This window comes from Tursiops truncatus, chromosome 8, assembly GCF_011762595.2.
Source record: "Tursiops truncatus isolate mTurTru1 chromosome 8, mTurTru1.mat.Y, whole genome shotgun sequence".
NCBI lineage: Eukaryota > Metazoa > Chordata > Mammalia > Artiodactyla > Delphinidae > Tursiops > Tursiops truncatus.
The window spans coordinates 34,158,256-34,176,559 of record NC_047041.1 but is presented as its reverse complement, the minus strand read 5'-3'; the positions used below and the strand labels follow the sequence as shown (position 1 = coordinate 34,176,559).

General features: G+C 34.5%; 1 long non-coding RNA gene across 1 annotated transcript in view; it reads left to right on the top strand.

Moving 5' to 3' along the window:
• Positions 1-18,304, top strand: part of LOC141279251 (uncharacterized) — a 337,194-nt gene that overhangs the window by 291,511 nt on the left and 27,379 nt on the right. Inside the window, exon 2 of the long non-coding RNA XR_012333222.1 lies at positions 15,855-15,992. This is a non-coding gene — a long non-coding RNA (uncharacterized lncRNA). The remainder of the gene's footprint in view (positions 1-15,854; positions 15,993-18,304) is intronic.

Genomic DNA, 18,304 nt, shown 5'->3' with positions numbered 1-18,304 from the left:
ATGCTCAAGATTTATTCTCTTAACAACCTTCATATATAACATTACAGCAGTGTTAATTGTATTTATCATGTTGTATGTTATATCCCTAATACTTATTTATCTTATAATTGGAAGTTTGTACCTTTTGACCACCTTCATCCAATTCCTCCTCCCCCTACCCCCTGCCTCTGGTAACCATAAATCTGATCTTTTTTTCTGTTTGCTTGTTTGTTTGCTTTTGAAATTGACCTAAGGCACTATGTTAGTTCCTGTTACACAACATAGTGATTAGATATTTCTACACATTACAAGTTATCACCACAATAAGTCTAGTTACAATATGCCACCATACAAAAATATTACAGAGTTACTATATTCCCCACACCATACATTTCATCCCCTTGACTCATTTATTTTGTAACTGGAAGTTTGTACCTCTTGATCTCCCTCACCTATTGCTTTCTCTGGCAACCACTTGTTTGTTCTCTGTATCTATAACTCTGTTTCTGTATTGTTATGTTTGTTCATTTGTTTTGTTTCCACATATAAGCAAAATCATATAGAATTTGTCTTTATCTGTCTGACTTATTTTACTTGGCATCATAACTCTAGGTCCATCCATGTTTTCTCAAATGGCAAGAGTTAATTTTTTGTGGCTGAAAAATATTCCATTGTGGGTATATATATATATATATATACATATATAGACAGATAGATAGATATAGATATATATCATATCTTCTTTATATATTCCTCTGTTGATGGACACTTAGGTTGCTTTCATATCTGGGCTAATATAAATAAATCTACAATGAATAATGCTTTTGTTTTCTTTGGATAAATACTAAGAAGTGGAATTGCTGGTCATATGGTAGTTCTATTTTTAATTTTTTGAGGAACATCCACACTCTTTTCTATAGTCATTTTACCAAGTTACATTCCCACCAACAGTTCCCTTTTCTCACATTCTTACCAAAGCTTGTTATTGGTTGTCTTTTTTGATAATAGCAATTCTGATAGGTTTGAGGTGATATCTCATTGTGGTTTTGATTTTCATTTCCCTGATGATTAGTGATGCTGAGCATCTTTTCATGTGCCTGTTGGCCATCTGCATCTTCTTGGGAAAAATGTCTATTCAGATTCTTTGTCCACTTTTTGATCAGGTTGTTTGCTTTTTTGATGTTGAGTTGTATGAGTTCTGTGTAAATTTTGGATATTAACCTCTTATTGGATATATTATTTGCCAATATCTTCTCCCATTCATTAGGTGGCCTATTAGTTTTGTTGATAGTTTCCTTCACTATGCAAATGCTTTTTAGATTCAGGTAGTCCCATTTGTTTATTTTTGCTTTTGTTTCCCTTGTCTGAGGAGACATATCCAAAAAATTATTATTAAAACCTATGCCATAGAGCTTATAGTATATGTTTTCTTCTAGAAGTTTTATGATTTCAGGTCTTACAGTTAAGTCTAATCCATTTTCAATGTTTTTGTGTGCATAATGTGAAAGAGTAGTCCATTTTCATTTGTTTGCTTGTAGGTGTCCAATTTTCCAACACTGTTTATTGAAGAGGCTGTCTTTTCCCCATTGTATAGTCATGCCCCTTTCTTGTAGATTAATTGCCCATATAAGTGTGGGTTCTTTTCTTGGCTTGCTATTCTTTTCCATTGGTCTATGTGTCTGTTTTTGTGCCAGTACTATACTCTTTTGATTACTGTAGCTTTGTAGTATAGTTTGAAATCAAGGTGTTTGATACCTCCAGCTTTGTTCTTATTTCTCAGGATTGTTTTATTTAGTCAGGATCTTTTGTATTTCCATACAAATTTTAGGATTATTTGTTCTAATTCTGTGAAGAATGCTGTTTGTGTTTTTACAGGGATTGCAATGAATCTGTAGATTGCCTTGAGTAGTATGATCATTTTAACAATATTATTTTTTCCAGTCCATGAACATGGTATCTCTTTCCATCTGTCTGTATCATCTTCAGTTTCTTTCATTGATGTCTTATAGTTTTCTGAGTACAGGTCTTCTACCTCTTCAGTAGATTTATTCCTAGGCATTTTATTTCTTTGATGTGACTGTGAATGGAATTGTTTTCTTAATTTATCTTTCTGATAGTTTGTTGTTAGTGTATATAAGCACTATATATATAAATATACTATTTATGTATATTAATTTTGTATCCTGCAACTACAAAATTTATTGATACATTCCAGTAGCTTTTAATGGTACCTTTAGGATTTTCTATGTATAGTGTTATGTCATCTGCCAACAATGGCAGTTTTACTTCTTTCTTTCCAATTTGTATTCCTTTTTTTCCCTTTTCTTGTATGACTGCTGTTGCTAGAACTTCCAACACTATGCTGAATAATGGTTGTGAGAGTGGGCATCCTTGTCTTGTTCCTTGCATGGCATAATTATTGACAGTTTTGTTTCATTGAAATATGAGGAAGAATTATACCTTCAAAATTTAGCATTTTGTTTGGCACTTGATTTAATAGTTTCAGTAGAAAGACTAACTTGTGACAAAAAAGAGTGTTGACTGAGTATCTCATCTCAAAAGGAGGTCATTTCAAAGGAGAGTTGAAAGAGCCTGGAAGAGTGGGATGATGAAAATAGGAATGTTCTGTTGTTGCCTATAATCATCCCCGACCTGTCAGACTTGTTTCTTTGTTAACTGCTATGTTTCTGAGAATTCTGACACTTATGCATTTCTTTAATATGATTTTCTTTGTTTTTGAATTGAGTATACCTTATGAAAACAAGCATTAACTAAGTTACAACCAAGTTAAATTCAGTCGTCTGTGTGTATATTTTGGCGTAAATTTAAAATTTCATTAAGAAAGTTCTCACTTTAGGTTAGAAGACTTAAGGATATATGAAGAACTCTAGAAGTGGGGAAAAGAAACAGATACATCAATGCATGGCAATACTTCTAATAAGAGAAGTTGTAATAAGTTCCACAATAGTAAGAACACAACATAATTAGATCTGTCTGGAGTTGTAAGGAAAACTTAAGAGGACATCCAACCTGAACAGAAATTTTAATATGAATGGAAGTTCTTTAGGTGAATGAGGGTAGGAAGGTCATTTGAAGCATAGAACTGTGCTGGATACTATCTTGAAGTTAACATGTTGTTAATAAAGATTAAATGTCAATTTAAGCCTTAGCTGTGAGTTCTTTTAAGGTTATTTTTTTTGTTTGTTTTCCTACTCATTGACACATTTGAAGTAGAAAACTAACAGTGGATTCTATTAAAGGCAATTATCTTGCAAAAAGACTAATTATTTTCCAGTCTGATAAAGGAGAGAAAAGAGAAAAATTATATATATATATATATATATATATAAAGAATATATATGAATTGGAAATAATTTGAAATAGAGGAATTTAGAAATGTAGAAGAGAAAAGGAAAATATCAAGCAACTGTACAATTTTAGGCTGGTTATAAGGACTTACTCTTTTCCTTGTGCAAAGTAAAATTCATGTTAGATCTAAAAAAAATCACAGCAGAACCACATAAGAGTAAGTGAAGCAAGGTTATGAATAATGAGACAAGTCACCTCCTTTTTGAGTAAGTCACCTAGGACTTCTGGGTGAACTTTGATCTACTTTTAAAAGAAGTGGTGAGAAAAAGATGGGTTGGCAAAAATTGTAACCTTTCATAAAGTCCAATTTGAGACAGACATAGCAACTAACATGTAAAACTGAGATTAGAAAGAAGTTTCTCATCTATCATTTCTTGAGACATTTATTATAATTCTTCAAGTAGACAGAGGATCTGACACCATTATCCCCATTCTAAGGCATTTTCTCAGAAATGCTGAATTACTTACTTATGATCTAAGAGTAAGTTAGTGGCTAATGCCTAAGGAAATCTTACTTTGACTCCAAATGGAGTAGTTTCTTTACCAAAACATATTGTCTTAAAGACAGGCATGAGCTTATTTCAGACACTAGACTGAAAGGTTTTGCTTCTGAGAAGCAAACTTGAAGAGAGAATTTGAAAACACAACAACACTACCATTCATTATTCTTTCTTTCTTGCTGTATTAACTCATAATTAAGGTGAGAAAATAATAATAATTAGTATTATGTATTAAATGCTTGATATATGTCAGGCATGTTAGTAAGCATTTAATGAGCATTACTTCATTTAATTTTCTCAATATTTCCATAATTAAAAAAAAAAAAAAGATGTACCATGTCATCTTAAAAAGGTAATGACAATAACGGGAACATGGAATTCTGAATTCCAAAGAATTCTTCTTAATGAAAGTCCAAGCTGAAAGAAACATAATTCTTCAAGTTCTTAAATAAGATTTTGCTGGTTACCTAGGTAACTATCTCTCTGCCAAAGTTTATAACTTCAGGGGAAAAGAAATCATGCCTGTCTTTAAAATAAAAATGGGGATTCTAAGGTACAGAGTAGAAATGTATAATTTTCACAGTGTTAGGAAAAGAAAGAAAAGTAAGAAAAGAGGAAAGAAGAGAGAAAAAAGGAAGGAATGGAGGGATAGAGACAAGGAGAGATAACAGAAGGAAATAAAAGAAACGTGTAACCTTCTCCTCATAATTCCTCACCAAAAAATACAACAGTTTTACTTGTTAAGAACGCAATTGGGTTTCTTTTGAAGTGACCTTAGAATACATTATCTGTTTTCTGGAATAGTTTTTATATATATGTGTGTGTGTGTGTGTGTGTGTGTGTGTGTGTGTGTGTGTATAATATTTATTTATTTATTTTTAGCTGAGTTGGGTCTTTGTTGCTGCACATGGGCTTTCTCTAATTGAGGCAAGTGTGGGCTACTCTTCGTTGTGGTGCACAGGCTTCTCATTGCGGTGGCTTCTCTTGTTGCAGAACACGGGCTCTAGTCATGCAGGCTTCAGTAGTTGTAGCTCGTGGGCTCTAGAGCACAGGCTCAGTAGTTGTGGTGCTTAGCAGTTGTGGCTTAGTTGCGCTGCGGCATGTGGGATCTTCCCGGACCAGGGCTCGAACCCGTGTCCCCTGCATTGACAGACGAATTCTTAACCACTGTGCCACCAGGGAAGCCCTGGAATAGTGTTATACTTGGAGTATGAGCTGCAAAAGTAAGATTAGCCTTCTGTTTTATCAGAAAAAGTGACTTCTCTACTACAGTGATAGTTAGAATTTGGACCTGATATGAGAAATGCAAACAAGGATTAGAGAAAATCTTTGGTTTGGGCCACATGAAATTACTTATGTTCCACTGTATTTGTCTAATATAAATGTCAATCTCCTATGGTTCTGACTAATATAGGTAAGACTCATAAAGATCAATAATCTTTAGTGGTGAAGACTACAAGCAATTGAAATATTTTTTCTCAAGCCGATCATCAAATATGCACCTTAGGTTTCCCTTGACTCTTGGTAATGTCTCAACATGGACTCTCAGTTAATGGCCTCAGTCACTCTGAAGTTATTAATCTAATGTTTCAAAATTTACATCACAGTTTACTTATTTGATATAAGACATATTGTTTGTATGGGTAGCTATGCTCTGGTTTTGATGCTGGTACATTCACAAATCTATCAAGAGCAAATTTTAGAAAAATACCCATTTTATTGAATGGAGAATTTCTTTCGAACAGTAAACTTCATTATATGTAAAAAAAAATAGAGATGGTCTCACACATGTAAGTTACCTATAAGTCAGCAACTACATACACTTCAATAATTTTCAAACATGTTTAAAAATGAAAGTCACAAGTTTTTAAGAAGAAATACCTATTATAAATCCCTTAAATAAATGGAAAACAAAAATATAATGTGAATGCTAAAAATATGACAGAAGTATTATAAAAAATTTTAAAAAGGTGAAATATAAGAATAAGTTAATGTGTTAATTTTTACTTCAGTTTCATTGAGGTATAAATGACATATAAATGTCATTTATTAAATTTCATATATTAAATGATATTTAAAGTGTACATCGGGATGATTTGATGCCTGTATATGAAATGATTCCTCCAATCTAGTTAATTAACAGATATTCCAACTCACACATTTATCTTTTTGCTGTTGCTATTAAGAACATTTAAGCTCTGTTCTCTTAGCAATTTTCAATTACACACTACAGTGTGATAAACTCTATTCACCATGTTTACATCAGATACTCAGACTTTTTCTTCTTATAGCTGAAAGTGTGTATCCATTAGTAAACCACTCCCTAATTCCTTCATCCTCTAGCCCACATCAGACTCTGTTTCTATGACTTGACCTTTCTTTTCTTTTTTTTTTTTTTTGTTTTAGATTCCACATATAAATGATACCATGCATTATTTGTCTCTCCTTGTCTGGCTTATTTCACTTAGCATAGTATTCTCAAGGTCCATCCATGTTGTTGAAAATGACAAGATTTCCATCTTTCTTATAGCTGAACAGTATTTCATCATATGTATATATGCTACATCTTCTTTATCCATTCATTCCTTCAGAGAAACTTAGGTTGTTTTTATTATTTGGCTATTGTGAATAATGCTGCAGTAAACTTGGGAATGAAGATATGTCTTCAATATCCCATTTTTATTTCCGTAGGATATATATGCATAGTGGGGTTGCTGGAATATATGATAGCTTTATTTCCTTTTCTCCACATCCTTGCCTGCACTTGTTATCACTTGTCTCCATGGTAACCACTCTAAAATATGAGGTGATATCTCATTTTGGATTTGATTTGTGTTCGCCTGATGATTAGTGATGTTGAGCACTTTTTTATGTAACTTTTGACAATTTTTTTGTCTACTTAGGAAAACTGTTCATTCAGTTTCTATGCCCATTTTAAACTGGATTCTCTATTTTTTTAAACATATTTATTGGATAATAATTGCTTTACATTGTTGTGTTAGTTTCTGCTGTATAAAAAAGTGAATCGGCTCTATGTATACTTATATCCCCATATCATCTCCCTCTTGCATCTCCCTCCCACCCTCCCTATCCCACTGCTCTAGGTGGTCACAAAGCACGAGCTTATATCCTTGTGCTATGTGGCTGCTGCCCCTACAAATTTATTTTACATTTGGTTTTATATATATGTCATTGCTACACTCTTCGTCCCAGCTTACCCTTCTCCCTCCCTGTGTCTTCAAGTCCATTCTCTATGTCTACGTCTTTATTCCTGTCCTCCCCCTAGCTTCTTCAGAACCTTTTTTTTTTCTTTTAGATTCCATATATATGTGCTAGCATACAGTATTTGTTTTTCTCTTTCTGACTTACTTCACTCTGTAAGGCACATACTAGGTCCAGCCACCTCAATACAAATAACTCAATTTCATTTCTTTTTATAGCTGAGTAATATTACATTGTATATATGTGCCACATCTTCCTTATCCATTCTTCTGTCATGGGACACTTAGGTTGCTTCCACATCCTGGCTATTGTAAATAGTGCTGCAATGAACATTGTGGTACATGACTCTTTTTGAGTTTTGGTTTTCTCAGAGTATATGACAAGTAGTGTGATGGTTGGGTCATATGGTAGTTCTATATTTAGATTTTTAAACCTCCACACTGTTCTCCATAGTGGCTGTATCAATTTACATTCCCACCAACAGCGTAGGAGGGTTCCCTTTTCTCCAAACCCTCTCCAGCATTTATTGTTTGTAGATTATTTAATGATGGCCATTCTGAATGGTGTGAGGAGATACCTCATTGTAGTTTTGATTTGCAGTTCTCTAATGATTAGTGATGTTGAGCATCCTTTCATGTGTTTGTTGGCAATCTGTATATCTTCTTTGGAGAAATGCCTATTTAAGTCTTCTGCCTATTTTTGGATTAGGTTTTTGTTTTTTGATATTGAGCTGCATGAGCTGCTTGTATATTTTGGAGATTAATCCTTTGTCAGTTGCTTCATTTGCAAATATTTTCTCCCATTCTGAGGGTTGCCTTTTCATCTTGTTTATGGTTTCCTTTGCTGTGCAAAAGCTTTTAAGTTTCACTAGGTCCCATTTGTTTATTTTTCTTTTTACTTCCATTTCTCTAAGATGTGGGTCAAAAGATTCTTGCTGTGATTTTTGTCATAAAGAGTTCTGCCTATATTTTCCACTAAGAGTTTTATAGTGTCTGACCTTACATTTAGGTCTTTAATCCATTTTGAGTTTATTTTTCTATATGGTATTAGAGACTGTTCTAATTTCATATAGCTGCCCAAGTTTTCCCAGCACCATTTATTGAAGAGGTTGTCTTTTCTCCATTGAATATTCTTGCCACTATTATCAGAAATAAGGTGACCATGTGTGTGTGGGTTTATCTCTGGGCTTTCTATCCTGTTTCATTGATCTATATTTCTGTTTTTATGCCAGTACCATACTATCTTGATTACTGTAGCTTTGTGGTATATTCTGAAGTCAGGGAGCCTGATTCCTCCAGCTCCATATTTCTTTCTCAAGATTGCTTTGGCTATTCGGGGTCTTTAGTGTTTCCATACAAATTGTGAAATTTTTAGTTCTAGTTCTGTGAAAAATGCCAGTGGTAGTTTGATAAGGATTTCACTGAATCTATAGATTGCTTCGGGTAGTATAGTCATTTTCACAATGTTGATTCTTCCTATCCAAGAACATGGTATATCTCTCCATCTGTTTGTTTGTTTGATAGAAATTATCATCTTTAATTTCTTTCACCAGTGTCTTATAATTGTCCGCATACAGAGTTTTGTCTCCTTAGGTAGGTTTATTCCTAGGGTTTTTATTCTTTTTGTTGCAATGGTAAATGGGAGTGTTTCCTTAATTTCTCTTTCAGATTTTTCATCATTAGTGTATAGGAATGCAAGGGTTTCTGTGCATTAATTCTGTATCCTGCTACTTTACCCAATTCATTGATTAGCTCTAGTAGTTTTCTGGTAGTATCTTTAGGATTCTGTATGTATAGTATCATGTCATCTGCTAACAGTGACAGCTTTACTTCTTCTTTTCTGATTTTGATTCCTTTTAGTTCTTTTCCTTCTCTGATTGCTGTGGCTAAAACTTCCAAAACAATGTTGAATAATAGTGATAAGAGTAGACAACCTTGTCTTGTTCCTGATCTTAGTGGAAATGCTTTCAGTTTTTCACAATTGAGGATGATGTTGGCTGTGGTTTTCTCATTTATGACCTTTATTATGTTGAGGTAAGTTCCCTCTATGACTAGTTTCTGGAGGGTTTTATCATTGATGGGTGTTGAATTTTGTTGAAAGCTTTTTCTGCATCTATTGAGATGATCATATGGTTTTTATCCTTCAATTTGTTAATATGGTGTATCACATTGATTGATTTGTGTATATTGAAGAATCCTTGCATTCCTGGGATAAACTCCACTTGATCATGCTGTAAGATCCTTTTAATGTGTTGTTGAATTCTGTTTGCTAGTATTTTGTTGAGGATTTTTGCATCTATATTCATCAGTAATATTGGCCTGTAGTTTTCTTGCTTTGTGACATCTTTGTCCGGTTTTGGTATTAGGGTGATGGTGGCCTCGTAGAATGACTTTGGGAGTGTTCCTCCCTCTGCTATATTTTGGAAGAGTTTGAGAAGGATGGGTGTTAGCTCTTCTCTAAATGTTTGATAGAAATCACCTATTAAGCCATCTGTTCCTGAGCTTTTGTTTGTTGGAGGATTTTTAGTCACAGTTTCAACTCCAGTGCTTGTGATTGTTCTGTTTATATTTTCTATTTCTTCCTGGTTCAGTCTTGGAAGGTTATACCTTTCTAAGAATTTGTCCATTTCTTCCAGGTTGTCCATTTTATTGGCATAGAGTTGCTTGTAGTAATCTCTCATGATATTTTGTATTTCTGCAGTGTCAGTTGTTACTTCTCCTTTTTCATTTCTAATTCTGTGGATTTGAGTCTTCTCCCTTTTTTTCTTGATGAGTCTGTCTAATGCTTTCTCAATTTTTTTTATCTTCCTTAGGAACCACCTTTTAGATTTATTGATCTTTGCTATAGTTTCCTTCATTTCTTTTTCATTTATTTCTGATCTGATCTTTATGATTTCTTTATGTCTGCTAACTTAGGGCATTTTTTTGTTCTTCTTTCTCTAATTGCTTTATGTGTAAGTTTAGGTTGTTTATTTGACGTTTTTCTTGTTTCTTGAGGTAGGATTGTATTGCTATAAACTTCCCTCTTAGTCCTGCTTTTGCTACATCCCATAGGTTTTGAGTCATCGTGTGTTCAATGTCATTCGTTTCTAGGTATTTTTTTTACTTCCTCATTGATTTCTTCAGTGATTTCTTCGTTATTTAGTAGTGTGTTGTTTAGCCTCCATATGTTTGTATTTTCTACAGTTTTTTTTTTCCTGTAATTGTATCTAGTCTCATAGTGTTGTGGTTGGAAAAAGATACTTGATACAATTTCACTTTTCTTAGATTTACCAAGGCTTTATTTGTGACCCAAGATATAATCTATCCTGGAGAATGTTCCATGAGCACTTGAGAAGAAAGTGTATTCTGTTGTTTTGGATGGGATGATCTATAAATATCAATTAAGTCCATCTTGTGTAATGTGTCATTTAAAGCTTGTGTTTCCTTATTTATTTTCATTTTGGTTGATCTGTCCATTGGTGTGGTGGGGTGTTAAAGTTCCCTATTATTATTGTGTTACTGTCGATTTCCCCTTTTACGGCTGTTACCATTTGCCTTATGTATTGCGGTGCCCCTATATTGGGTGCATAAATATTTACAATTGTTATATCTTCTTCTTAGATTGATCCCTTGATCATTATATAGTGTCCTTCTGTGTGTCTTGTGTTAGTCTTTATTTTGAAGTCTAATTTTTCTAATATGAGAATTGCTCCTCCAGCTTTCTTTTGATTTCAATTTGCATGGAATATCTTTTTCCACCCCCTCACTTTCAGTCTGTTTGTGTCCCTAGGTCTGAAGTGGGTCTCTTGTAGATAGCATATATATGGTCTTTTTATTGTATCCATTCAGTCAGTCTATGTCTTTTGGTTGGAGCATTTAATCCATTTACATTTAAGGTAATTATCAATATGTATGTTCTTATTACCATTTTCTTAATTGTTTGGTGTTTGGTATTGTAGGTCTTTTCCTTCTCTTGTGTTTCCTGCCTAGAGAAGTTCCTTTAGCATTTGTTGTAAAGCTGGCTTGGTGGTGCTGAATTCTCTTAGCTTTTGCTTGTCTGTAAAGATTTTAATTTCTTAGTTGAATCTGAATGAGATCCTTGCTGGGTAGAGTAATCTTTGTTGTAAGTTTTTACCTTTCATCACTTTAAATACATGCTGCCACTCTTTTCTGGCTTGCAGAGTTTCTGTTGAAAAATCAGCTGTTAACCTTATGGGGATTCCCTAGTATATTATTTGTTGCTTTTCCCTTGCTACTTTCAATATTTTTTCTTTGTATTTAATTTTTGATAGTTTGATTAATATGTGTCTTGGCATATTTCTCCTTGGATTTATCTTGTATGGGACTCTCTGTGATTCCTGGACTTGATTGACTATTTTCTTTCTGATATTTGGGAAGTTTTCAACTATAATCTCTTCAAATATTTTCTCAGTCCCTTTCTTTTTCTCTTCTTCTTCTGGGACCTCTGCAATTTGAATGTTGGTGAATTTAATGTTGTCCCAGAGGTCTCTGCCTCTGTCCTCAATTCTTTTCATTCTTTTTTCTTTATTTTGCTCTATGGTAGTTATTTCCACTGTTTTATCTTCCAGGCCACTTCCGTTCTTCTGCCTCAGTTATTCTGGTATTGATTCCTTCTAGAGAATTTTTAAATTCATTTATTGTGTTGTTCATCATAGTTTGTTTGCTCTTTAGTTCTTCTAGGTCCTTGTTATACATTTCTTTTAGTCTCTCCATTCTATTTCCAAGATTTAAATCATCTTTACTATAATTACTCTGAATTCTTTTTCAGGTAGACTACCTATTTCCTCTTCATTTGGTCTGGAGGGCTTTTACCTTGCTCCTTCATCTGCTGCGTGTTTCTGTGTCTTCTCATTTTGCTTAACTTACTGTGTTTGTGGTCTCCTTTTTCACAGGCTGCAAGTTCCTAGTTCCCATTGTTTTTGATATCTGCCCCCAGCGGGTAAGGTTGGTTCAGTGGGTTGTGTAGACTTCCAGCTGGAGGTGACTGGTGCCTGTGTTCTGGTGGGTGAGCCTGGATCTTCTCTTTTTTGTGGGCAGGACCACATCTGGTGGTTTGTTTTCAGGTGTCTGTGAACTTATTATGATTTTAGGCAGCCTCTGTGCTAATGAGTGGGGTTGTGTTCCTGTCTTGCTACTTGTTTGGCATGGGGTGTTCATCACTGGAGCTTGCTGGTCATTGCATGCAGCTGGGTCTTAGTGTTGAGAGGGAGATTTCTGGGAGAGTTCTCACCAATTGATATTATGTGGGGCTGGGAGGTCTCTGGTGGTCCAATGTCTTGAACTCGGCTGTCCCACCTCAGAGGCTCAGGCCTGACAGCCAGCTGGAGCACCAAGACCCTGTCAGCCACATGGCTCAGAAGAAAAGGCAGAAAAAAAGAAGAAAAAGAAAAAAGTAAGTAAAGTTATTGAAATATATTTTTTTAATTATGGAAATAAAAAAATTAAAAAGTAATAGGAAAAAAAAAAGAAGAGAGCAGCCAAACCAATAAATGAATCCACCAGTGATAACAAATGCTAAAAATTAAACTAAGATAAGCATAAAAATCTGAAACTGGTCAGTCGCATACAGCAAAGCCCCAGTCTACAGTTTCTCCCAAAGTCCACCACCTCAATTTTAGGGTGATTGGTTGTCTATTTAGGTTGGTTGTCTATTGGTTGTCTATTCCACAGATGCAGGGTACATGAAGTTGATTGTGCAGATTTAATCCACCGCTTCTGGAAAGGGAGAAATTTCCCTTTCCCTCTTCTTTGTTCGCACAGCTTCTGTGGTTCAGCTTTGGATTTAGCCCTGCCTCTGCATGTAGGTCACCCTCTGACATCTGTTCTTCACCCAGACAGGAGGGTGTTAAAGGAGGGGTTAAAGGAGCAGCTGATTAGGGGGATCTGGCTCACTGTGGCTGGAGGGAGGGAGGGGTACGGAATGCAGGGCGAGCCTGCGGCGGCAGTGGCCAGCATGATATTGCAACAGCCTGAGGCATGCCGTGTGTTCTTCCAGGGAAGTTGTCCCTGGATCACGGGACCCTGGCAGTGGTGGGCTGCACAGACTCCCCGAAGGGGACATTTGGATAGTAACCTGTGCTTGCACCCAGGATTCTTGGTGGCTGCAGCAGCAGCATTAGCGTTTCATGCCCATCTCTGTTCCGTACTGATAGCCGTGGCTCATGCACATCTCTGGAGCTTGTTTAGGTGGTTCTCTGAATCTCCTCTCCTTGTACACCCCAAAACAATGGTCTCTTGACTTTTAGGCAGTTCCATACTTTTCCCTGGACTCCCTACCATTTAGCTGTGGCACACTAGCCCCCTTCAGGCTGTGTTCACGCAGCCAACCCCAGTCCTCTCCCTGGGATCTGACCTCTGAACCCCAAGACTCAGCTCCCAGCCCCTATCTTCCCCGGTGTGTGAGCAGACAAGGCTTTCAGGCTGATGAGTGCTAGTCAGCACTGATCCTCTGTATGGAAATCTCTCTGCTTTGCCCTCTGAACCTGTTGCTGAGCTCTCCTCTGTGGCTCTGAAGCTTCCCCCCACCTACCCCCTGTCTCTGCCAGTGAAGGGGCTTCCTAGTGTGTGGAAACTTTTCCTCCTTCAAGCTCCCTGAGGTGCAAGTCCCCTCCCTATTCTTTTGTCTCTGTTTTTTCTTTTTTTCTTTTACCCTACCAAGGTATGTGGGGAGTTTCTTGCCTTTTGGGAAGTCTGAGGTCTTCTGCCAGCATTCAGTAGGTGTTCTGTAGCAGCTGTTCCACATGTAGATATATTTTTGATGTATTTGTGGGGAAGAAGTTGATCTCTATGTCTTACTCCTCTGCCATCTTGAAGGTCCTCCTCTGGATTCTCTATTTTTGTTTTTTGTTTGTTTATTTGGTTTTGCTGTTGATTTGTATGAGTTCCTTGTATATTTTGGACATTAACTCCTTATCAGACAAATGATTTGCAAATATTTTCCCCCATTCCATATGATGCTTTTTCACTTTGTTGATTTTTTCCTTTGCTGTGCAGAAGCTTTTTAGTTTGGTATAGTCTCACCTATTTATTTTTGCTTTTGTTATCTTCACTTTTGGTGTCAAATCCAAAAAATAATTGCCAAGATCAGTGCCAAGGGGCTTACCCCATGTGTTTTTTTCTAGTAGCTTTGTGGTTTCAGGTCTCATATTGATGTATTCAATCCACTTTGAGTTGATTTTTGTGTATGGTGTGAGACAGGGGTCTAGTTTCATTCTTTTACATGTGGTTGTCCACTTTCCCCAGTACCTTTTATTAAAGAAATTGTCTTTTCCCCATATACATATTCTTGGCTCCTTTCTCATAAATTAATTGATCATATGAACATGGGTTTATTTTTGAGCTATCTATTCTGTTCCATGGATCTGTGTGTCTGTGTTTATGCCAGTACCATACTGTGTTGATTACTATAGCTTTGTAATACAGTGTGAAATCAGTAAATGAGAGGCCTCCAATTTCATTCTTCCTTTTCAAGATTGCTTTGGTTCTTCAGGGTTTTCATGGTTCTATACAAATTTTAAGATGTTTTTTCTATTTCTGTGAAAAATGCCACTGGAATTTTGATAGGGATTACACTGAATTTTTAGATCACTTTGAGTAATGTGGACATTTTAACCATATCAATTTTTCCAATGCATTAGCACAGAATATCTTTCCTTATTTTGTATCTCCTTCAGTTTCTTCCATCAATATTTTATAGTTTTCAGTATACAGGTCATTTACCACCTTAGTTAAATTTATTCCTATGTACTTTATTCTTTTTGATGCAATTTAAACAGATTATTTTTTAAATTTCTCTTTTGATAGTTTGTTACTAGTGTATAGAAATACAAATGAGTTTTGCATTTTGATTTTGTATCCTTCAAATTTACTGAATTTGTTCATTAGTTCTAATTTTCTTTTTTGAGTCTTTAGGTTTTTCTATGTATAATATCATGTCATCTGCAAATAGAGATGTTTTTACTTCTTCCTTTTTGATTTAGATGCATTTTATTTCTTTTTTCTTTGCCTAATGACTCAGGCTAGAACTTCCAGTACTATGTTGAATAAATGTGGTAAGACTGGGCATCCTTGTCTTATTCCTTATCTTTTAGAGGGAAAGGTTTCATCTTTTCATTGTTTAGTATAGTGTTAGCTGTGGGTGTGTCATGTATGACTTTCATTATGTTGATATAGATTCCCTCTATGCCCAGTTTGTTGAGAGTGTTTATCATAAAGAGATGTAGTGTATCACATTGATTGATTTACAGATGTTGAACAACATTAACAAAATAAAGAATAAAAACCATATAAGCATCTGAATAAATGAATAAAAAAGCATTTGACAAATTCGACAATATTTATGATAAATACTTGTGTTCCATGTGTTAGTGAGAAAAAAAGTGTATTCTGCTGCTGTTGGATGAAATGTTCTGTAAATATCTGTAAGTCCATCAGGTCTTACATACAGTTTAAATTCAATTCTTCCTTATGGTTTTCTAACTGAATGATGTGTTAAATGTTTTAAGCTTTTGAAATACATGAAAATTTACCTTGTAATATGCTTTTGTGTTTACTAGCAAATATAAATTACAAAGGAAAAATTAAATCTGATAATGTAACAACTCTATATTTAATTAGAAGTATTATAAATACATGTTGATATTGGTAAATAGCATAGTAATTTTCTGTATAAATAAAGAAATTACATAAGATATTTAATAAGAAAATTGGATTTAATTCAAACAATGGAAATTTGAAGGAAAAATTATTTGTAACCATAATAACAGATGTATTTTCTTAACAGGTGACCTTAAAGGATTGCCATTCAGTGTCATTCAAGATCTACTAAGCATCATTTTTGCATGACTACAGCAAAAGGATATCTTTACAGAAGCAGTTCCTTTTTGAAGTTTATAATCTGGGCCCTGTTTTCAGACAGAAGGTACAGTTCATCTTTTATTAATATACCTTTGAAATGAAAAGAATGTTGAAAGGAAAAGAAAAATAAAGCCTGTGTGTGCCATTTATGGAACTCCTTAACAATAGCTCAATATTCTAAAGATCAAATTTTTTGTTTACTCTAAATAAGTGCTTTATTTTAAATTGAAAAAAACCTTAATTGTGTTAGTAAACATAAACACTCTACAAATATTCTAGTAATAATATTAAAGTGAAAATAGTAAAAAATTTTGTCTTTATTAAAATTTTTAGTTCGATATGAGCATGTCAAGTACATAGAGATTGTGTTAAATTGCTGAAAACTATAAGAGAAACAGTATTCTCATATAGCCTCTTGTTTCGTATCTTCTTCAACCAACATATAATCTGCTAGTGGATGGATTTCGTGGGTTTTTTTGACAACTTGAGTTTGAAGGCAGTGCTTAGGTTATACAGGCAGGAAGTCTTGCACAGAAAGAAGTTGAATCATCCCCACTTTAATAGGAAATCTCCCATTTGAAAGTGACCTGTATGCCATTTTCTCAGCAACTCCACATTCTTGTATACTAAAACAACAACCAAAATCATTAAATATTAATTACATCTATTTTGAATAAAAATGACCATTGTATAATTAAATAATAGTCATATAAAATGAATACATTAAAATGTTTTAGAATACATGATTAGAAACATGTTTAATATTCACAAAGTGGGCATGAACATTTCAATTTATTGAAATTATTTCAATTTAATTTATTAATTTAATTCAATTATTTCAATTTAATCTACTGTGTGCTACTTAACTATAATACATATGATGCATTTTTATATAATCAGCCAAGGAGGTCAATCCATTTGGAATGTAGAATTATTTATCTTTGTTTTCTAATTATTTATAAAATATCGACAGTATCATACCCAATTTCAAGGCTGTGATAGATCTATCGTTTAATTTGTCAGGTTAATTCAAGTTAATTGATTCAAAATATTGGCAAGTATTTTCCTAAGCCTATTCTATGATTTCAATTTCTTCAGGCTTGAAAATTAGAGTAAAGAGGGAAAGTGACTTTTAGAACAGTTCTGTGGGAGAGTGCTAAGAGTCAAGAGTTTGACATGCAATTTTACTTTCTACCAGTCACACTCCTGTTCTGGGGTATCACTACAGAAAATTTTACATTTCAGGAGCCTTTCATACATTCCATTAAGTCATACCAGTTTTTCATTTTTATTGAAGGTCCTAACTACACTAGGTATCTTTAAATTATTTTTTTGGAGAAAAATAACCATGAATTTTCATTTTCTCAAAGTCTAGAAAATAAGGGGAGAGAAAAGATAAGGAAGTAGATTGAAAGTCTCTGATAGTGAAACCCCAAGCCATGGAAAAAGAGTGAGTTCCCCATGAATTAGTCCATTGCTATATTCTAATATTGAACAGATTTTTCAGCCAAATTTTGCCATCATATTTCTGCTTGTTACAACAAGAATGATCTGAGAATAGGTTACATATACAAAATAAAATAAAAATAACAATTTGTGTTCTATCTTCACACATATTTGGAAGGTATTATTTCCTGTATATAAAGCATTTTGTCTTCAAATCTTAATCACTGGAGCATCTTAACAAATCAAACTCTATATTAACTTGCTGCTTCTCTAATACCTGTGAATACCAGAGATAAATTATATGCAGACACCTTAATTGAATTTTGCAATGTTAGAAACTATTTATGGTTCTTGTGACATTTTTAAAGAAAGACAACTGAACACAGCATATCAGCTGTGGGTAAGAGGATTTTGGATCTAATGCTCACTTCCAGATGTATGATGGATATGCAATTTAAATTTATGGTAGACATATCAGCAGATGGAAGTAAAATGGAGTAAATGCCTTTGCCACCTGTGAACTGGTGCATTTTATCAATTACCAGCTGAATTGTGTTAAATTCAAGTACTTCAAGAGAACTCTAATTAATTTTTGAGAAGAGGATTTTGGCAACCTATTAAGAAATCTAGGTTTCACGTTGAGGATGGGGAACGCATTTTACTGTACAGAGAACCTATGGACATGGGTTTGGCAGAGCATAGCTCACTCTTGTTATGTCACTCATGTTATTATTCTGCCTGGCTAATTGAAAAGCATATTGGTAGAATAGGAAGCAGTTGAAACAGATGAGACAGACTGAGCACTCCAAAAAGACATAAGTGAATTAGAGTTGATGAATCTGATGAGAGTGAATTTACAGTGTCACTTTAAATAAAGCCCCATTTCATTCATGTACTTGTACCTAATCTGTCACCACAGCTACTAGAAAC